The sequence below is a fragment of the Nannospalax galili genome, unplaced genomic scaffold, assembly GCF_000622305.1.
Source record: "Nannospalax galili isolate Female #2095 unplaced genomic scaffold, S.galili_v1.0 scaffold2019, whole genome shotgun sequence".
NCBI classification, from domain to species: domain Eukaryota; kingdom Metazoa; phylum Chordata; class Mammalia; order Rodentia; family Spalacidae; genus Nannospalax; species Nannospalax galili.
In genome coordinates this window covers 712,926-735,775 of record NW_008342625.1, presented here as the reverse complement: position 1 = coordinate 735,775, position 22,850 = coordinate 712,926, and the positions used below count along the sequence as shown (strand labels likewise).

At 42.1% G+C, this 22,850-nt stretch overlaps 1 protein-coding gene across 17 annotated transcripts in view; it reads left to right on the top strand.

Annotated features, from left to right (window-relative positions):
• Eif4g3 (eukaryotic translation initiation factor 4 gamma 3) overlaps positions 1–22,850 on the top strand; it is a 327,817-nt gene that overhangs the window by 102,847 nt on the left and 202,120 nt on the right. For 7 of the 17 annotated variants that reach the window (XM_017799508.2, XM_017799506.2, XM_029566178.1 and 4 more), the window contains exon 1: positions 2,090–2,212. The exons of 4 other annotated variants lie outside the window; for them this stretch is intronic. The gene's annotated coding sequence lies outside the window, so the exon portion shown is untranslated. Of the gene's footprint in view, positions 1–2,083; positions 2,213–22,850 lie in introns of those variants that run through there. 6 more of the 17 variants (XM_029566184.1, XM_029566183.1, XM_008838614.3 and 3 more) reach the window with 2 other exon arrangements.

Here is a 22,850-nt window from a genome sequence, read left to right as displayed (position 1 = left end):
TGTATGTGATCAGATTAGACCTGTGGATCTAATGCTTGATCTTAGTTTGCATAGTTGTTACCATCGAATGTCATAGACTTTATGAGATACTGTTTTAAGTAGAAGTCTTGAATGAAAAGTCACAAGTCTACTGCAATTTTTAATAAGTCACGATTTCAGGATGTCTGGGGGAGTTGAAATGTGTGTGAAAGGGGGAATGTATGTGTATGTGTGTCATCGATCATACCTGTGCATGTGCTCATGGATGCCAGAGGTCAAGGTCAAGTGTCTTCCTTTATTGCTTTCCATCTTAGTTTTTGAGACAGGGTCTCTTAGTGAACCTGGGACTTGCCTATTGACTAAACTGGCTGTCCAGTGAGCTCCTGGAATCCCCTGTGTCTACACCTCTCTCAGCACTGAGCTGCTGTGCCTGTCTTTTGTGTGAGTGCTGGGGATCAACTCTGAGCCTCACTTTGCTCACTAAGCCACACTCCCAGTTCCCTAGAGACTTCCTTTCTTACATCATATTTTTCTGCTTATTATAATTATTTTTGGGGTGTGTGTGTGGTATGTGTGCATTTTGCATGTGTCATTGAGTGCCACTGTGGAGCCCTGAGGTCAATGAAATGAGTCTTTCTCTACTGCTCTCCACCTCATTTTTTTTTTTTTTTTTGGTCTTTTTGAGTCAGGGTCTCCCTGTAGCACCAGCTGGCCTAGAACTCACTATGTAGACCAGGCTGGCCTTGAACTCACAGAGATACGCCTGCTTCTGCTGGGATCAAAGGTGAGCGCCACCACACCCTGCTCCCACCTCATTTTTTGAGATAGGCTCTCTCACTGAGCCTGGAGGTCAGCTGGACTGGCTGTGATCCTCCTGTCTCTACCTCCCCTGTGCTGTGGGATTCCTCGTGCACACTGCCACACCCAGCTTTCTAGGTGGGCGCTAGGGATCTGAACCAAGTTCTTCATGCTTGTGTACAAGCAGTTTACTCACGGAACCATTTTCCCAGCCCTTGTTTATATTTTCTCCACTCCGCAGAATACCTATTTGTAACTAATATGAGTGGTATTAATGTTTCATCCCAGGTGTTAAGCAGTTTGCTTTTTTGGGGGGGGAGGTGGAAGTGATAAAGGAGATTATAAAATATGTGCATCAAACCACATGAAACTTAAAAGAGCCTAACAAATTTAAAGGAAAACCTGTCATCTTATAGTTCCAAAAATACACCATTATGTATCTTTTTCTATTCCCAGCTTCTTCTTTCTCCATAGGTGATACTATCTGCCTTAAAAAAAAAAAAAAAAATTTTTTTTAAGGAGCCCTGCTTGTATTCCATTGTTACTACTTTTCTGGTCAGTAGAGTCAGGTTTGTCCTGCTTTGGAACTTTAACTCTAGAATGTCAGCTCCTATGTGGACACTTGCTCCTGTCTTTCACTGAGTGTCATCGATGAGTGTCATCTGTCTTGTGTTGCTCTGGTTTCATTTTATTTCTATGTGGGAAAATCTTTAATTGGTGAGTCACCCTGTTAATGAACAGTAGAGTTGTTTCCATGGACTGTATTGCACATAGACCTGGGTGTGCATTCTCTTGGGTTTCCCTCCGTACCTCGTATACCTAGCAGTGACCCAGGGTGGGTGAGGTTTAATATAGGGATCCTGTCCAGGAGTGTTCACTCTGTATGTAGTCTCTTATTCGCTGCACTTTGGCCAATTGTGGCCTTTTGTGTTCATTGCCCTCTGTTGCATGAGGAAGCTTCACTGATGAGAGGTGAGAGATGCATTAGTGTTCTCTTCACTCCTTGTTCCAGTATCTTCAGTGAGCCTTAGGTGAAGAGGTTTCATTGTTGATGTGTGTTTCTTTTGAGTCTTTTTGAGACAGTGTCTCCCTGTAGCCCCAGCTGAACTGGAACTTGCTGTGAAGATCAGGCTGGCCTCAATCTCACAGAGACACCTCTCCCACTCCTCAACCCCCACTTCCCGAGTGCTGGGACTGAAAATATGCTCAACCTTACCTGGCTCAAAATCTAATAAAATAAATGATTTAGCCAGCTCATCTGTAATCATAGATTCAGTTATTAATATGTTCTTTGATTTCCTCGCAGGTAACACAAGTAGCAAGACAGCCGGGACCCCCGACCCCTTCCCCTTATTCAGCACATGAAATAAACAAGGGGCATCCAAATCTTGCGGCCACGCCCCCGGGACATGCATCGTCCCCTGGACTCTCTCAAGTAAGAAGCACAGCTTTTGATTTTTAAAAAGAAATTTCCATTTTAACCTTGAATTTCTGATTTTTTTTAAGGTAGCCTTCTTGTTCAGTGGTAACAAAAAATGTTGCTTGATGAGTCAGTTTGCTTTGTCTTTTGCCTCTTCTCAGACCCCCTGTCCCCCTTTCGTGTAATGGTGACTACTAATAATTTTATGCTTTTCATTTTGGAGTGATTTAAAAGAAACTGAATTTATATTTTATTTTTTATTGTTTAAGAAACTGGAATATGTTTCTAACATTAAAAAAGGAACCCTGCCGGGTGTGGTGGTGCACACCTTTAACCCAGCATTTGGGAGGCAGAGGCAGGTGGATCTTTGTGAGTTTGAGGCCAGCCTGGTCTACATAGTGAGTTCCAGGACAGCTGGGGCTACAGGGAGACCCTGTCTCAAAAAGACCAAAAAAAAAAAAGGAACCCTTAACACAATGAATCTACTCTTCACAGCCCATCTGCCATGGTCTCCTTGGTCCATTATGGTGGACACGTGATATCTGCCTTCTGCTTTTCTGAAAAGTAGATGACTTTTTCTCCTGAGTAACTTTGGTGAACATTTTGTTCCTTGGTTTGGTTTTTGATTTTGTAAAGAGGTAACTGGAGCTTGTTAGGCTTATTACATCGCTGAATTGTTACATATTGTGAACTCCCCAGTGGGTTTTTACTTAATAGGCAGGGTAGGCATTCATATAGCTTTAAGACAGCACTGATCCCCTGCACCTCAAGCTCCTTCCCATGATCTTGTTCAGCTTTTACCATTGCATGGTCATGATCACGTGCTTGTTTGGGTTTCCTTGTGGTTAAGAGCTGGCAGAATTAGAAGGCCCATCAATGGGCTCCAGAGAAGTTGGGCTCAGCATGCAATGTTTGAATTGGGAAGTGTTAGCATAAAGCTATTCTCCTTGATATTGAATTTTTTTTGTAGTATTTTTAATTTTTGTTTTCATGTTTTAGGCTTTTTACAGCTTGATTATTAGGAAACACCTATAATTAATAAAAACAATTTAAAAAACTAGTGATTGCAGGGCGTGGTGGTGCTCGCCTTTAATCCTAGCATCCTCGAGGTAGAGGCAAGCAGATCCCTGTGAGTTCAAGGCCAGCCTGGTCTACATAGTGAGTTCCAGGACAGCTGGGCTACAGGGAGACCCTGTCTCAAAGACAAAAAAAAAAACAAACCCAACAAACTAGTGATTAATACATTTGGTACTATTAATAGTTTTGTAGAATGTAGAGTGTTTACAACATGATTAGAATTTGCTAGGCCATAATCACATGGGCCCTGTCCTATTAAGGAATATATGAATTAATTTGTCACGTACTCAGTGAAGTGCTTGTTTTTATAAAATATAAATTTTCAGCTTTAAATATTTACACTCTTAGTTGCTTACATGAGAGTCTTGTGTTAGTTTTTAGATCATTGAACAGGACTGACTACTCAACCTTTAATTAAGGTGTATTAGTCTGAATTGCATCAATAGAGAAAAACTGCAGTGACTTGAATAGGGATGTTTAGTACAGTGAATTAGGTATGACGAGATTGTGATAGAGATGGATTGAATGAAAAGAAAGAACTCTCAAGAGTGGATAATGGAAGATACACAAAGAAACCGCTTTTCCTGGCAGAGATGGAGCCATTCAGGGGCGGGTGCCAAGGCCATGACTGGCCTCATGGTACAAAAGGCTCTCTGGTGCTGCAGTCCAGCATGCTCAAAGTCCTTTCCCTGGAACCTGCCAGAAGATTGCCTCATGCAATGACGAGAAAGTTTATTGGCCCACACTTTACAGTATCTTTGTTTGCCAAAGATAATTCACGGGACATTGGATTGGATGGGTTGTAAGTCCCAAGTGGTGGAACAGTTTGTGCTGCAAGCTATGCTTGCTAGAAATTTTCTTTCGTCCTCTTTCTTACTCATAATTAGAAACTTCCAGTGATTTTAAGTCAGACAAAGTCACACACTTAGATGTAATATTCATTGCTTAGAAAATGCAGAAAGACCCACTCACCTCTGTGCCATTTTGTAAAGGTGGTTGGTGTTAGGTAAAACCCTCCCTGCCCTTGACGTTGAGAAGGACCTTGTCCTTGGTGGGGAGGGTGTGGTGTGGCTTGCTGATGCTGTGTCACTCACACTTTGAGGAAATGTTCCCTTTGGAGCTTGCCACGGTTCTTGCCTCTGTGGTGTGGAGGGGAGACTGTTCTCCGAGAGATTTCTTAGAAGTTTGAAGCTACAGACCTGCCAGAGTAGTGACTGCTGGCCGCTGGGCACTGCTGCCCTCTGTGTCCTGCAGTGGGAGTCTGGCGCCAAGGAAGCTGTGCCCACCGGGAGAGCTTGGCTCTGGAGGAGGCAGAGTTTGGAAAAGCTGTCTGGGTTGCAGGCCTGTTGCCAAGCCCTTAGGAACCAGGAGGCACAGCCTCCTGCAGTGTCTTCACAGTGCCCTCTATTGACAACTTAACAGTATGCGGACTAAACTGTTGAAATGTTCACAGAGCACAGATCTATTTTCCCATCACAGGCAAATAGGGTGAATTCTGAACTGAAAGGGAAGCAACTGATAATTGATGTATAAGGGAGAGAGTCCTACCCTCACCTCAGTGAGTTTGTGATTTGTCCCAAGTAGTAGGTCCAAAGCTCTTAAGTTTCCTGAAAGTCAGGGCTTGTTAGGAGTGTGCAGTTTGCATTTCACATGGACAGGTTCCCAGTGGTGTCCACTATGAAACACGCATTTTTCCCCTGGCTGCTCCTGGATAGGAGCATGTGAAAAACCAAAGAAGAGGACCGCCAAGTGTTGCCCTGGGTTCCTTTGTGGGCCACTGGCTGAGATTGCACCTGATTTGATGAATGGGCTCGGTAAGTGGATCATTGCTCTTTTTTCTCCTCTTTCCTTTCAGCCACAAGGGGGAACAAATGGAGGTATCTATCTTCTTATCTTGGAACAGCTGTTGATAGGGTGGGAAGTTTTTCTAATTAGCACTCCTGAAAAAGCAGGCATTTTTTGGGAAACTCAGTGTTCTTAGGTTTAACAGTAGAAAGAGTTTATGGATCTTGATGGAAAACAGAGGTTCAAAATAGAAGAGGATGATGTGCTGCAGGCGTGGAGTCATGCTGGTAGAGGTTCAGGACTGGGCCTTTCACTTTCTGGGTATATAGTGCTGGGTGAATTACTTAGCGTGTCTGCAGCTTAATTTCTTTATATGTCATATAGTGGAACACAGAATTTTGTAGCTCTTTAAGAAAGTTGTTGGTGATAAGTATGTAAATTCCAGGGCAAGGAGTGCTGCCCAGTGTCAGAGCACTTACCTGGCATATGTGAGGCCCTGGATTCAGCCTCCAACACTGAAAACAGAAAAGCAGAAGGAAATTGGCATTTTGTGTGTTTTCATGCATGTCAGGCTCAGGTCTCCGCAGGAAGTACATATGTATGTGCTTGTAGCTTTTTTTTTTTTTTGAAAAAAAAAAGTCTTTCTATATAGTCCTGGTTGGCCTGGTACTCCTGTATAACCTAGGATGGCCTCAAAACGTGCAGTTCTCCCATCTCCACCTCCTGGGTTCTAGGCTTAGAGGCCTTTGCGGCCACACTGGCTCCTAGTTGTAACTTTGTCTGCTAAGTGTTGACTGTCCCTATAGTCTTTGTGTGTGGTTCTGGGATGAACCCCAAGGCCTTGTGTTCTGCTCCTAAGCTCCAGCTCCAGCCTGGTGTTTTGACCCAGAAGTTGGTACAGATGCCCTCCTGGTCTTTGCCCGTCCTAGTCATGTTGGTAAAGTGCAGAGCAGGCTTGCTTATTTTCTGTTGGTGATAGTGTTTTCTTTGAAAACTGTGGACAAGTGTTCCATTTACATCAACCAAGGAGAATCTCAAACTGTTCTTTGCCTACAGCCCTTTGTGATGGTACCCTGTCCCTGTCTCTTCCTCTCCTCCCTCTTCCCTCTGGAAGCTAAATTTTTTGGTCGAAAATAAGTGCCAGAGTCTGAGATTTAGTGTGGTTTTTTTTTTTTTTTTTTTTTTTTTTTTGGTCCTTTTGAGACAAGGTCTCCCTGCAGCCCCAGCTGTCCTGGAACTCACTATGTAGACCAGGTTGGCCTCAAACTCACAGAGATCCGCCTGTCTCTGCCTCCCGATTGCTGGGATTAAAGGCGTGCACCACCACTCCCGGCTAAGGTTCAGTGTTTTTGAGATGCTGAGGACTGAACCTAGAGTCTTAGGAGTACCAGGCAAGTACTCTGTCCCTGAGTGAGGTTCATCCCCAGCCTGATTCCTAGTTATTGTCTTAGGGGCTAAGTGAGAGAAACTCTGGTAAAGCAAAGTGAATTTTATAGCTTTGAAACAGAAGAGGCAGGCTGTGGGGACCTGTTCCCAGCCCTCTCTTTGCCTTTGGTGATATCCGGGCCATTTGTTTATTTCCCCAGGCTGGAAACAGACCCTTTGTTATATGGCTCATCACTCCTTTTTCTCCTACTCTTGCTATAGGTTTGCTCAGCTTAAGACATTAATTAGACCACGAGATGTTAGTAGTTACTAGTTAGAAGTAAAGTGGCAAAGACAGATTTTTTTTTGATGTGGAATTTTTTTCATTTGTTCTGAAATAGCAGAACTTGAACAGTCTCAAAATGTGTAATGCCCTTATTCCAGGAATTGTCCAGAATTCAGAATTTAAAAGTTTGAAACCTCCCTGGAGAAGTACACTCTCCAGAGAATCAGGAGGCTCAATCAGGAGTGATTTAGAGCTCCCGCCTTCTTAGCGCTCTTTCAGACTTCAGCCTTGTGCACGTCCTCCTCTTTGTGAATTAGATGAAGTCTGAATTCTCTTTAAGGTCTCCATGGGTTTTCATATTAGCTTCAAGTTAGAAAATTTCATCAAATCAAAAAGTTTTTCTTTTAGAGTTAAAATTAGCCAAATCTTGCATTGATTCATTCTGCATCTTATAAAAGGGATTTATGCCAGGTGTGGTGGCGCACGCCTTTAATCCCAGCACTTGGGAGGCAGAGGCAGGCAGATCTCTGTGAGTTCAAGGCCAGCCTGGTCTACATAGTGAGTTCAGGTCAGCTGGGGCTACAGGGAGACCCTGTCTCAAAAAGACCACCAAAGGGGGGTGGATTTATTTGAATTAAACAGAATTATCATCCAAGATAAATTAGCTCCTATTTATTGTTTAATTGCTGTCATCTCCCCTTTTCCAGCTTCTGTACTTTATTTTCATTTCAGAAATCTTGTTAAAGGAAAAATTTTCTGTGTTTGTAGCTGTTCTTTAGACTGTTTAGCTTTTGTTAAGTGGCATTTTCCTCTTCTTCATTCTTGTGTGTGCTCTAGGTAAACATTTCCCCTGAGCTATATTCCCAGTCCTCTTTTTACTTTTATTTTGAGGCAGGGTCTCACTAAGTTGCTCAGGCAGGCCTTGAACTTGGCCGTCCTTACTTCTCAGCCTTTCCAGCAGCAGGAGTTACAGACTTTCCCTACCAGGGCCAGCTTCTTTATTATTATTAATGTGACTAATGATTTTGCTTAATGGTAAATTTTGATTTTATTTTTATTTTATGTGTATGAGTGTTTTGCCAGCATGTATATAAGTGCACCTGTGTCGTGCAGTGCCCTGAAGAGGGCTTCTGATCTCCTGGAACTTGAGTTACAGAAGGTTGTTAGCTGCCACATGGGTGCTGGAAACTGAAACCAGATCTTCTACAAGAGCAGCCCATGCTCTTAACTGCTGAGCCATCTCTCCAGCCTCTTAATGATAGTTTTTATACTTGAAAAAGGTTTTTCCATTTCCTTTTATGAGGAAAACAAAATTTTAGTTTTATAACTCTGGCAAGTAACCTTGCTAACTAAGATAAACTTCAAAAAAGTTAATCATATCTTGTTGAAATAGATGAGTGCTGAATTTCCTTGAAAAAGAAAAACAAAGTTTACAGCTTTTATGTTTCCTTTCCTCCATCTTGAAATACATTGTGGCTCTGTCTAATTGCCCTTTGAGGTGAGTGGGGTGTGGGCATCTTTGTGGCATCTGAGGCTTTCTGGCTACCTGTGGTAATGAGGGCATTCACTTCTTGTTGGTGCCAAGTGCTGTTTGCGTGCTTTTTTTTTTTTTTGGTAACTTATGATCATACTTAAAAATATATTTGTTGTTGAAAAATTTTCATAGAATACTCTCTTTTTTGATTTGTTTGAGACAGGGTCTTACTGTGTAGCTGAAGCTGGCTTGGAACTTACATATATCTCAGGTTGGCCTTGAACTCATAATCCTCCTACCTCTGCCTCTGGTGTGCTAGGATTACAGTTTACCATCATGTTCAGCCAGAACAAATACTGTCATCTGTCTTTGCAATTGTTATTAATATGAGCAAGTGATGCCCAGTGTGGGGCACATGATTGTGATCCAGCACCAGGAGGATGAATCAGGATCACGAGTTCCAGACCAAGTTGAGCTATATAAGTGAAGACTGTCTCAAAAGGAAGGGAAGAAATTAAGCTATAAATCCCTGTGACTTGACCACATCATTTATATTTGTAGCACACTGAAGAATTCTGGCAAGTACTTGGAATTGTGGAGGCTAATGAGACAATTTGATTAGAGAATTTCAGCTGATTTGTCAGCTTTTCTTTTTATGAACAGTTGCAGTCATGTTTATAAAGCAGACCTTCACCCTGTTGTCCTGTTAGTTTCCTCTTTGAAAGCAGCCATCTAACTTACCTTGCAGTATGCCTAGAGCAGTTTTTGGATGCTGATTTCATTATGGATTTCCTTGCCTTGCATTACGCACAGCTGAAAAAATATTCCAGTGACTTTAAAAAAAAAATCCATGCTTGATTTTTAAGTGCTCTTTTAAGAGCAGTGATTAAGGACAGGTGTTATCCAGGCTGGGCACAGCGATCCCCATGTTTAAGGTTGTTTGGCAAATCTACACCTGTAGAGCCCACATTTCAGAATCTCTTAAGTATGACAACTGGTCCCATCGGCATGACTTCTGTTGTCTTTTATGTAGGTTCAGCTTTTGACTGGTGAACTTCTTTTTCACCTAAATTCTGCCAGGGGAAGGATTCTGCCAGGGTTTTGTCTTCTTCACATTTAAAGAGCTGTTTCTTGTAGATATAACTGGGGACTTAAATTTATTTTTTTTTTCTTTTCTTGTTGCCACTCAGGTATTTTTAGTAGATTAAAAAAAGAAAGAAACAGCTGGGCGTGGTGGCACACGCCTTTAATCTCAGCACTCAGGAGGCAGAGGCAGGCAGATCTCTGTGAGTTCAAGGCCAGCCTGGTCTACATAGTGAGTTCCAGGACAGGGAGACCCTGTCTCAAAAAGACACACCTACCAAAAAAAAAAAAAAGAAACGGCACCATGGTCGTGCCTCTTACTCCAAAAAAGAGAGAGAAAACCTTGCATCGTTTCCCATGCGAGTTTACCTTTGTGGACGTTTGCTCTTATTTCCCGTAGATCTGAATGAAGGGGAAACTCACTTGAATGTCACCATTTTCCAAAAAATGAGTGAGACATCCACATACTTTAGATTTTTAAAAAATTGATTTTAGTGCATGAGTGTTTTGCCTGCATGCATGTAAATGTTCCATGTGTGTAATGCCTGGGGGCCAGAAGATGGTGTCAGATCCCTTGGAACTGGAGTTATAGACCATTATTAGCTGCTGTGTAGGTGCTGGGAACCGAACCAGGAACTTCTGTAAGAGTAGCCACTGAGCTCTCTCTAGCCCCCAGATTAAGTGGTTTTGTTTTTGTTTTTTTGACAGTTCTCATTATATAGCCCTGGATGGCTTGAAACTTGCTGTGTGTATAGATAAGTCTGTCCAACTCATAGATAACTGTCTGCCTGCCTCCTACCTCCTGCCTCTGCTGGATTAAAGATGTGCACTACCATGCCTGGCAGATTTTTAAGGAATATTTTATTTATATTTTTATTTTATATGTATCTGTGTATTACCTGCATGCCTGTAAGTGCACCCATGTTGTACAGTGCCTGAGGAGATCATAAGAGTGTCAGATCACCTGGAATTGGAGTTATGGGTGGTTGTTATCCACCATGTGGGTGCTGGGACTGTAACCTGGGTCCTCTGCAAGAACAGTCAGTGTTCTTAACTGCTGAGCACCTCTCCAGTCCCAGGGCTTTTTGTTTGTTTGTTTGTTTGTTTGTTTGTTTGTTTGTTTGTTTTTAAGATGATTCTAAGCATTCCTATTTCAGTCCAACTAGATAAATCAGCATATGCAAGTAAATTTTGAGATGGACCTTTTGTTTTTTGTTTGTTACTCAATGTGGTGCTGTGGATCCACACGTTATGCAGATGCTCCATCTTTGAGCTATACCACAGCCCCCAAACATGTACATTTTATAGCTAGTTAGGAAATCAGACAGCTTGATTACTCGGAATGCTGGTAATATTTCTGGCAGAAGTAAACTCTCCATCCATGTGAATCATTGAGCTATGAGGGAAGTGGATAGCCAGGACTCTGTAGGAGTCTCATTATGTAGCCCTGGCTGTTCTGGAACACACTGTGTAGACCAAGCTGGTCCTGAGCTGTCAGAAATCTACCTGGCTCTGCCTCCAGAGTGTTGGGATTAAAGGCCTGTACCAGTGTGCCTGGGTGATTCTCTTTTTAAAAGAAAAATATTTTATGTGTTTGAATTTTCATATGCATATAAGACTTCACACCACATGTGTACAATGCCTATGGAGGCCAGAAGCAGGTATCAGATCCTGTGGAACTGGAGGTATGGATGGTTATGAGCCACCATGTGGCTGCTGGGAACCAAACCTGGGTTCTCTGCAAGTGTAATAAGTGCTCTTAATTGCTCGGCTTCTCCTCTAGTCCCAATTCTCTGTTCTGAAGGAGTTGGGTTAGGAAATGCTATTGTGAAGGGCCCTTCAGCAGTGTTGAGTAATGTAACCCCTGCTTTGTTTACTTGAGAGTCCTGCAGTATAACTCATGCTGGACTTGGACTTTGCATCTTCCTGTTTCATTCTCCTTAGGGCTGGGATTGCAGATGGGTCCTGGTACGCCTGTACCTGCCTATTGTAGTTTTCGTTTTTACATTGTACACATACGGAAAATTTCTTCTTTTAGGAAACTCTAGCAAGTTTAGAGAAAATATTTTGGGCTACCAAGCAGACAAGTGATAGAAATTGGTATTTGCCTGTAGTTTTGCCCTGGAGTGAGGAAGATCACCAGATGCTTCATTGCCATGTTCAGAAAGTCACTGGAAAATTCTGTGTTAAGGGTTCATAGAGTATTTCAAGGTTCACACTGGGAGTTAGAGAAGTCAGGAGTAGAAGTGATGACTCAGAAGCCAGCTGGCTTATTTACATAACCATTTGGCAACCTTTAAGAAAGGAGGAAATAGAGGAGGTGCTGGAGGCTGGCCAAGGGAAGGATCTGTCAAGGACCAACCTAGCAGATTCATCTTGTGATTGTGATAACTTCAGCATCTATCAAGGTAGGTCAATCAAGGTGGAATCATAAAACCATTGGAGGAAAAACATGCCAAAGCAACTAGAAAGAGGGATCATAAAGTGTTGTACTGTTTTTTTTTTTTTGGTCTTTTTGAAAGAGGGTCTCCCTGTAGCCCCAGCTATCCTGGAACACACTATGTAGACTAGGCTGGCCTTGGACTCACAGAGATCCTCCTGCCTCTGGCTCCCTAGTGCTGGGATTAAAGGTGTGCGGCACCACGTCCGGCAGTGTTATACTTTTTACAGGCAATGAAAACTATCAAAAAGTTAGCTGTGTACACAAGGCCTCCTTCCCCAGATCTTTGTCTTCTGCTTAGCTTGACCCCCAAGCTTAAAGGAATTGAGACTTTTTGAGAATGACCATCGTCCAGGAAAGGATAGCATCACACTGGATGGTGTTGTCATCATGGCCTTGCAGGGAACTCTCTCATTCTTCAGGTTCCGAAGGGCAAATTCTAAAAAAAAAAAAAAAAGTCTTGCTTAGATCAGGGATGATGATAGGAGTATTTGACTGGAAACATTTTAAATTATTTTAACTAAAATCTTTTCTTCCCAGAACACACAGCTTGAAATGTGCACAGTAGAGCACGAACCAGTGGTAACTGGGCACTCTTATGATTAGATTACTGTTTGAAGGATATTTTTGATGGCAGAATACTTTATAAGTTAGTGTTTTCAGGATATTTCTCAACCACATCAGTGTATTTTATTTTACCCAGTAACCCTCTGAAATGGGTCTGATTATTTCTATTTTGTAGATTGAAAAAGGTTGAGTGTGATAGGTAGGGTGATTTGCCTTGGGTCATGCAGATCACTCAGGTCCAGAGCAAGAGTTCCCAACTTGCCTTTGTTTCTTTCAGTGTTGAATTAAATCTGGGGTCTCACCCATGCTAGGCAGTGCTCTCCCATGAGCTGTGTTCCTAGCCCTACACTTCCAACTTGATTCTCTTCCTTGCACTCTGGTAATCCGTTTTAGCATTTTAATTCACATTCATTCTAAAAAGCTAGGTTTTCATAAAGCATTTTGGAAACAACCCCCATTTATAACATGTCTTTTGAAATACTTTTGGGGCTGGGGAGATGGCTCAGTGAATAATTGGTTGCTGTGCAAGCACGAGGACTCTGTTGCACTTTCCAGCACTCACATGAAAAGCCGCCAGTGCACACACCTGTAATCCCGGCAGCGGGAAGCAGAAGCAGGAGAACCCGCCAGGCTGCCGCCAGCTATAGATCAGTGAGATTCACATTTTGTGAGCCGCCTTGTCTTAAGAAGGTGAAGAGAGTGCCTGATGTTGACCTTTGACCTCCACACAGGCTGGCATGGGTGGGCACCTGCGTGTTTGCATATACACCATACACGCACAAAAAGAAATAATGTGCTTCAGCTTTTAAACAGTTGTCTTAAAACAATTTGCTGAACAGTTCTGGATTTATAAAAATTTATTTGCAAAAATGTATTTGAAAAAATTTGAAAAGCAGTAGGAGTTGTGAAACCTAGAGTGGATTATGTCTGCTGTGACGTGGGAGCAGAGTGAGAGTTCCAGCTGCAGAGCATTTTGGATGAGAAGAAACCAGAGACTAAATAAAGGGGGGCGGTGCAGGGAAGGAAGCAGTGAGGGTGTCAGAGCATGGTGGACCACACAGAGGGCCGATGCACAGATGCTGCAGAATACCTTCGGTTGCCTGGGGAGTCAGTGAACCAGTGGGATCTCCCTCTTGGCATGCTTTTAGTTCTCAGTCTTGGAGAGACTGGTCTTGGTATCAGAGAGTAGCTGATGGCCAGGGTGTGTAGGATAAAGCTAATTTTGAATAGTCCAGTCACTGTTGTGAGGATTTGAACTGCCTGAGCCCAGTGTACTGTGAGTGCCAGAGGACTCCATTGCTCCCCGGGGAAAGCCGTAACATTTAAATTTGAACTAATTACAAAGAGTACAGAAGTGGGTACATGCAGCTCCCTGTGATGTCGCTGCACAAACAATGAGAATTCCTTCAGGGCTTTTCAGTCCTGTCTTCTCAGTGGAATCATCTGATGCCTGTGTCCCTTTCCCAAGATGCTCATTTCATTGCTCCAGATGAGACATGGGTAATGCTGATGTCCACCAGACTTGAGAACATGGATGAACAGCGCCTTTTGCTGCCCACTGCCCCAAAGTAACTTCCTGGGTATTCTTAGCTTTTGCTGAAAGGAGCAAAATGTGCTCCCCCTTTTAGACCACATCAAAACCTAAGGAACATGGCCATTTCTTTAGTTAGAGAAGAGAGTTTTTCTGACCCAGAAGCTACTTCTGTCTAATAGCTAGAGCAGCTGTTACAACTTTTTATAGGTAATATATTTAGTTTATACTCAGATGTTTTTACAGTATTGATACGTAGCAATTCATTTTGATGATAGAACCAAATTATATCCTGACAGGTGCTGTGAAATTAACAGCTTGCTGCTTGCAGGTGCCTTTTGTGTCTGTATAATCTAAAGTCTCATGGGTTTCAGACTGAACTATAGTAGTTTTCAAACTTTTTCTTTTTTTTTCTTTTTTTGGTCTTTTTGAGACAGGGTCTCCCTGTAGCCCCAGCTGCCCTGGAACTCACTATGTAGACCAGGTTGGCCTTGAACTCACAGAGATCCACCTGCCTCTGCCTCCCAAGTGCTGGGACTACAGGCATATGCCACCACACCCGGCAGTTTTCAAACTTTTTAAGAAAGATTTTCAAGCTTTTAAAACACTCGTTCTTATCTCCAGTTCAGCTCTGATGCCCTCCTGCTGCAAAACACATAAAATACAAGTAAATGAATCCAAAAACATTATTAAATAAAAATTTGTAGTTTAAAAAATTTTTTACATATGTGTATGTTTTGCCTGCATGTACATGAGTGTGCCACATGCATGCAGTGTCTGCGGAGGCCAGAAGAGGGTGTCAGGTCCCTTGGAACTGGAGTTACAGACAGTTGTTTGCTATCATGTGGGTGATGGGTACCAAATCAAGATCCTCTGCAGGAGCAGTCAGTGCTTTTAACCCCTGAGCCATTTCTCCAGGTCTTTTTAATTTTTATTTAATGTGTATGTGTGTTTGTGTCTCAGTATGGGTACATGAGTATAGGTGCCCTGGGAGGCCAGGGTGGTTGTCCACGAGCTACAGATGGTTGTGAGCTGCCTGGCATGGGTGCTGGTCTCTGAATTCAGGTCCTCTGGAAGAGCAGCAAGCATTCTTAACCACTGAGCCATCTCTGTAGTCCATGTTTTCAAACTTTAAACCAGCAAAACAGATCCCCCCCCATATGATTGGCAGTACCTGACCCTTCATAAACCTGAATCTTTGATCAGAGAAAATTAGTTATTAATGAAAATTTGCAGAATTTGTATTTCCTTTTGACTGTCTGACAGTGTGCGTGCTTTATTTTGCTTAAAAGATAAGGGGGTTTTCTTGGGGCAGTGTTGGTTCTGATAAACTTTCAGTAGGAGTTTATTTTATACATAGAAGCTTAACTCTTCACAGTGTCCATTATGCCCATAGAGCCCTCTTTCTAAGGGGAGGTAGGGGACTTTAGTCGTTCTAGCTCCTTGTCATGGGATCAAATCATTGAGTTCGTAAGCTAGAAAAGCTTTCTGAGTAAACTGTGGTAGGGATTCATGTCAGTGGTGTATTGAATAGAGAATTACTTTTTCTGAGCAAGTGATCTCATTTTCTGGTCTGAATATTTTCAGAATATAATCAGCAAATAAGCATTTATGGAAACACAGTTTCATATTTCTATATAACAAAATACTGTGGAACTGACTTTAAAGTATTGAAAGACATGTAATGAGATTAAGATTCTTTTTTGTACTAAGTTATTAGTATTGCAGTTCATAGAGTACGGTGTGAAATCGGTTTGCTTTCAAATTTGTCACATTCTAAAATTCTGTTTATAATGATAAATATTTTGACTTAGGTTGCCAGAGGTGTGACACAAAGCTGTTGAAAAGGCTGGTGATGAGTGATTTTAAAGTGTTCTTCAGTCTGTTGAGGATAATGCTCATTAGCTAGCTGTTTTTAAAGTAACAAAGAGTGAGAGTAATTTGATGGCCTTAATGAATGGTTGCCTAAAGCATTCATTTAAAAATTTCCAGAAGCCACAATTAAATGGAGTATTTGTAGTAGAGAACATTGAAAACACAGCCCTTTAGATTATAGAAGTGATGTCCCTGTGTTGAAAAGAGATTCTATTCAGAAATGGATAAGCACTCCACTGGAGCGCTTGAAGAGGCCTTAAGTAGAACCTAGCAGTTGCATTTTGATAAAACTCTCAGAAAGATTTTCTTTCAGTTAGATTAACTAGAAAGAGACTGATCCTAGCCTTTCTGTTTTCTTTTGCATTGGGACCCCACCATGACATCCAATGTAGAGAACTCTCAGTTGCTTCAGCATGAAGGCCAGTGTGTGCTTGTAACCCCAGCAGTCAGATCCTGAGTTTGTGGCTAGCCTGGGCTACATAGTGAGACTGTTTAAAAAATAAAGCTGGGCGTGGTGGTGCATATCTTTAGTCCCAGCACTCAGGCGGCAGAGGCAGGTGGATCTCTGTGAGTTCAAGGCCAGTCTGGTCTACATAATGAGTTCCAGGCCAGCTGGAACTACAGGGAGACCCTGTCTCAAAAAAAAAAAAAAAGCCAAGCATGGTGAGGCATGCCTTTAGTCCTGGCACTCAGGGAGGCAGAGACAGGTGGATCTCTGTGAGATCCAGGCCACCTTGATCTATATAGTGAGTTCTAGCTGAGGCTGCCGGGAGACCCTGTCTCAAAAAGACCAAAAAACAAACAAACAAAAAAAAACTGCATTCTATAAAATGAAATTTATTTAGTGCTTTACTGACTGAGCCATCTCCTCAGCTACTCATTAAAAAAAAAAGAGAGAGGGAGAACTGGTTATGAGTCTCATCTCAGTTTGCCCCTTACTAATTGTGAGATCTTGAATAAGTTAAACCTTTCTTCAAGTAGTTTTGCCATTTGTTAGTGTAAATACAAGCAGGTATATCAGGAGTGATGTAAAACTAAATCAAACAAGAGACACGAAGATCCTGATGGATACTGGATGCTCAGTAAATGATCATTGCATTTCCTTTGCTACACTGTCTTTGGAGTATTGAACTTTTAAAAATTATAGTTCTTAAGTCAGTTCTAAACAATTGTTTGCTTTGGTATTGAATTTCAAAAGTAGATTTCTAGGACTTTTTCTGAGTTCTTTAATTTCATTTAATGATCAAGGCATTAATATTATTACTGCTTCATATTTCAGATGATTTTATGAGTTTGACTCACTATATTTGCTATGTAGAATTTGTTTCTTTGGTAAGACATGGTTTTTATAGTATGTGTGTTTGTGTACGTGTGTGAGTGCATAAAGATCAGAGGACAAGTTTGTGCAGTCTGTTCTGTCTTTCCACCTTTGCGTGGGTTCTGGGGATTGAACTCAGGTCATTAGGTTTGCATGGCAAGCACCTTTCCCCACTGGGTCCTCTCACCAGCCCTGTAATATTGTTTAAAAAAAAAAATCACAAACCCCACACTTCAGGTAAATCTGATATGTGTATATATACTTTAGAAATCCAGAAAACTTCAGAAAGTCATGACAGGGATCTTGATGCTGTCTTGAAACACAGTGAGGTTAATCTGTGAGCCTTTCCAAGTGCCATTCAGCACTGCTACTGTTAAGGTTTCATTAGAGTTAGAATTCTGGCCAGTAGGCACCTCTGTTCTTTGTTTCTCTGGGAAGCCCTGTTCATTCTGCTACTGTGTGCATGTGCATGCACACACACTGCCATTTTCAACTGTTTGCTCAATAGCAACATGGATTCTGGGCAAAACGAATTACAAGTGATCCCTTGATGTTGTTTCTTGTAATTCCATTTTTGGAAACCATACCTAAAATGGTGACTTGACCTTCTCGAGAAAACTCATTTTATTTGTTCAGTCTTATTGCAGTTCAGTATTACAAGACTTTTTAAAAACAACTCAAACATTTTTTTCCTAGTTAAAACAGTTTTATCTGTTTCAGGAACAGAGCGAGCCAGGTGTTGTTCCGTACTCCTTTAAGCCTAGTGTTGGGGAGGCAGGACAGGTGGATCTCTTGTGAGTTCCCGGCCAGCCTGGTCTACATAGTGAGTTCCAGACTAGCCAGGATTGCATAATGAAGATGTGTTTGGCTGAATGAGTTGTTCTTTTAGGTGAGAATCGTTTCACATTTATCCCAGAGCCATCCTTAAGGTTCAATAAGCTTTGTTTGTAATGTGCACATTTTCAATTTGTTAAATGAGCCATGTCTTCAGGATTGACCAGTTCTGCAAAGATGAACTAGTGAAAAGATAAATGGGAATTCATCTAGAGAGAAATAATCTTCCATGCCTATAATTTTGCTGCATTCTAACTATTGGTGCACATTAATTATGCAAATAACGGGCTTCACTGTCACATTTTTATGCATGGATATAACATCATCTGATCATATACCCCCTATCTTCTCTCCCACATTCCTCTGCTTTGTCTTCCCAAATAGTCTCCTTTTCTCTCTTTCTTTCTTTCTTTCTTTCTTTCTTTCTTTCTTTCTTTCTTTCTTTCTTTCTTTCTTTCTTTCTTTTTTTTCGGTCTTTTTGAGACAGGGTTTCCCTGTTGTCCTGGAGCTCACTATGTAGACCAGGCTGGCTTTGAACTTACAAAGATCCACATGCCTCTGCCTCCCAAGTGCTGGGGTTAAAGGTGTGTGCCACCACCCCAGGCCCAGAATTCTCTAAGCCCAGCCCCAGTAATGTGCTTCCTCCAGGATAGCCACACCTTCTAAAACCTCCCAAAACAACACCATCATCTGGGGGCAAAATGTCCAAATACTTGGAGCCTATGGGGGACATTTTCATTCAAACCATCACACTCACCTTACACAGAAATGGCATTTCACGAAGTCCAGCATCCTTTTATGACAGAACCACTCAGCGAACGAAAAGCAGAAGGAAAGCACCTCGCTGAAACAGGAAGGCTTGTCTGAGAGGCTTACAGTGAGTGCCACCCTTAATGATGAAAACCAGAAAGCTTTGTCTCCCAGAGCAGGAACAGGACAAGAATGTCTGCCTGCTAAAAAGTAACTCATAGGGATTTTGTGCCTTTTGGGAAACAGACTCCACATTCAGGGAGTTTATGCCCCACTCTTGGAAATTCTCCATCTTTCTATTTCATTTTAATGTTGTTACTACATTTTTTTATTTCTATGTGTGTGCCTGTGTGCATGTGTGTGTGTCTGAGAGCGAGAGTGAGAGAGAGAGAACCATGTGCCACAGTAGGTGTATGGAGGTCAGAGGACAACTTTTGGGAGTCAGTTCTCTCCTTCCATCATATGGGTCTCAGGGATCAAACTCTTTTTGTCAGGCTTTGTGACAGGCACCTTCACCTGCTGAGCCATCGTTCTGGCCCCATCTTTTTACTTTAAAGATTTCGTTTTCTTCTGACAGAGTGAAACTCCCCTCCCCCCACATAAGTTTCAGTCATTTACTCCTGATCCAAAACGAAAAAGCTGTTGGTTATGTGTTTCTGATTCGTAGATCACTCTGTGGTTGAGTGCACTCTGTGTGTCTAATTATTCTCTAGATTTTTCTGCTTGGGATTTGACAGTTAAAATTTGACATATTAGCCAGGCGTGGTGGCACACGCAGGTGGATCTTTGCGAGTTCAAGGCTGGCCTAGTCTACATAGTGAGTTCCAGGACAGCTGGGGCTACAGGGAGACCCTGTCTCAAAAAGACCAAAAAAAAAAGAATCAACATAATAGAAATGAATTTATTGCTTATATTATTAAAGTCCAGAGTAGAGAAAAAAGTTACTGAAAAGTTGTTAAGCAAAAATAAATTTGATGTGTTTTGTTGAAATGACCAAGACGGCTGAACAGTAATGGCACCAGAGTGTCCTGGGACCGAGTATCCTGGGCTTATTAGTATCCTTAGCCATTGAAACAAGTACACACATTGGAACATTAATGTTCAGCCCCTTATACCTGCTTGCTGAGAGTTTACTACTATATAGTTTTTTTTTTAAATTTAATAACCACATGATTAGAAGAAGCATTTCATTACAGCTTTTAGTTTTTTTTTAACATTTATTTACCTTATTTACCATGTCACAATATGTGTGGAGGTCAGAGGACAGACTTCAGGAGTGGGCTCTCTCCTTCCACTCTGTGGGTTCTGGGAGTCAAACTCAAGTTGTCAGGCTTGGTGACCAGCACCTGCTGTGCCATCTCACTGGCCCAACTTGTATATTGTGTGTGAGTGTATTGCCTACATGTGTATGCACCTGTGTCACGCAGTGCTGCAGAGGTCAGAAGAGAGCTTCGGATTCCCCTGGAACTGGAGTCAAGGACAGTTCATAGCTGCCATGTGGGTGCTGGGAATCGAACCCAGGTCCTCTGTAAGGCAGTTAGTGCTCTTAACTGCTGAGCCATCTCTTCAGCCCCATGTAATAGTTCTTATTAAACACATCTAAAGATATTGCTGCCTATTGAACATCTCCTAAGTTGTCCTCCCACTTCGCCTGACACTGGGGTTTAGTCTGGCCCTAGTACTCTCAGACTGCCCTCTTCTTACTCTGTGTCATCTGCACACTTCCCTCCAGCACTTGCTGGGCTGCTGGCATGCTCTCCTTCCTGTTTCTGCTTCCCTTTTGCCGGCTCCTGAGGTCACCTGTTGAAACTGCGTGGAAACCTCCCATTGAAAATTTCTCCTTCATACATTTTGACTTATTCATGCTGTGCCTGTCTGCCAGTGCTTTAAACAACCAACCAAAATTTTCACACATTGTTAGATTGCTTACATTACCCAATTTGAGTAAAAAGATTTTGTGAGCCAAATGTGTATCACCAGTGATGTTATTAATTAGCATCCTCAAAGGGAAAGGAGGCAATTTTGCTATTGATGATGCTTTAGAATGGCAACCCAAGGGATATGTTGGTCAAATTCACAAAGCACAAGCTGTGAGACTCCAGTTGCCTCCAGGTCAACTGGAAGCTGTAATGGCCAAAGTCTAAGGGCATAATTGAGTCCACGTGTATTGCCAGCCCAATTAGCCCCCTGCTTTTGCTTGCTTTTGTTAAAAACTTGGTTGATTAGAAACTGGGTAGAACCCTGTGATGCCTAAACTGATCTTTACCGTAAGCAGTGTCATTTAGGGTTTGTTAGGAAACTGTAATTTACAGTGGGAATGGGGAGTCTTATCTGCAGTCAAGTGTTGTGGTACTGCAGATATTTCCACTGAGTTTCTGGAAATTGAAGAGGAAGGCCATGGGTAGGTGACTCAGCTGTTCTTGAACCTGCCTCATGTGATTTGAGGACCTGATGTCTGTTTATTCTGAGTGGTTCTGTGGGAGTCATATTACACAGCAGGCAGCGTTTGCTTAGCGCAGTGATGATCTAAATATAGCATGTGGGTTATTCACTTCATTTTGTTTTCATGCTTGATTTAGTATTACAAGATAGGATCGTAACTGAGACCCAGTATTAAGTGCTCTCCTTTATAAATAACTGACTGTGTAGTCAGTTATTTTGTACTATTACTTTTTTTTCCTTTGAGACAGGGTCTCCCTGTAGCCCCAGCTGGCCTGGAACTCACTATGTAGACCAGGCTGGTCTTGAACTCACAGGGATCTGCCTGCCTTCTGATATTTTACTTATTTTAGTGTTAAAACCTTGGTATTTAAATGCAAAGTGGGAAAAGAAGATGGCCTTCTTACGATCTAGAAATTCTTGGGCATTGTTTCATTTTGTTTTCTCCTCACAAAAGCACCTTTAGTGCTCTAGGGACATCGTTGAGGTATTTATTGCTAAAACTTGAATGTACGAACCTTTTCCCCCCTTGTTAAGTTATACTCTTCTGAAATTGCAGTGCTAGTGCTAGGTTTGTCCTGGGTTTTGTTGGTGCTGAGTCATGACTGTAATGTTTGAGCTGAGATTCTCATGTACTCACCTCGTGCTGGGTGCTTCTGCTGTGCTGTGTTGAAATGTGATCTTCAGTGTGTCGAAATGTGATCATTATTGTGATACTGCAAACCTACCTATTTATATGCTTGGCTTTGAGGGAGAGAGCACTTAGAAGCCCAGCATGCAGAATAATCATACACCGCTCATTGGTCTGGGAATCAAGGACTCGTCATGATTGATTGCTTTGGACTTTAGAGTGTTCTGTTCTTGGAGGTTCAGCATAGGCAACATATAAGCATGAGCTCCAGATGATTTGGAAAGGGAAGCTGGATTCATTAAGAAAATGCCAGCACTCAATGTACGGTAGTACTTAACTAAGTGGGAGTACTGGTCCATGTGCTGCTTTACTGCCTTATACTATGTGTGGTACAGGATGCTGTATATAAAGTACCACAGCATTTATAGTTGAGGAAAGTGTGCATTAGATGTGCACTGCATTTGTTTCACTTCATGTTTTTAGAAGAATGTTGATTAAGCATGGGATTTGTTTTCTGGTTTTTCACTGTTAAAATATTTAATGAGACTTTAATGTTGTGCATGTATTGCCTGCATGCATGCATTTAAGTGCACCCCTGTCATACAATACCCAAAGAGGTCAGAAGAAGACTTCACATCTCCTGGAAGTGGAGTTACGGATGGTTGTTAGCTGCGATGTGGGTGCTGGGAATCAAACTTGGGTCCTCTGCAAGAGCAGCTAGTGCTCTTAACTGCTGAGCCATCTCTCCAGCCCCTTAAAGTGACTTTTATTTTAGCACTTTTTAGTCAGTACTGCCATTAGGAATTCTGTGCCAACCTAGAATGGAATTTTAGTTTGCATATCTTCTGATTCATTTCTTGTGCATGGGACCTGAGTGAGACACCAGTAAAAAGGAATTCCAACAGCTGCCCAAGTTAGATATCACCCCAACCTACTACGTTTCTAGCAGATACATATTGGTCCTATTTGACCAGCCCCAGGGCCATTTTATCTATCTCTTCCTCCCCAGTGTTGGGAGCACAAATACAGGTCTCCTCACCCAGCATTTTCACTGGGTTCTGGCCCTTACTTTCAAGGCATGTGCTTTACAGCTGAGAGCTCTTCCTGCCCTGATAGTTGAGTCTTGCTGCACTCACAGGTCTCTCTCTAAGTTTAATTTTTCTCTCTTACTGTAGCAAGTTGAGTTGTCTTGCTTTTT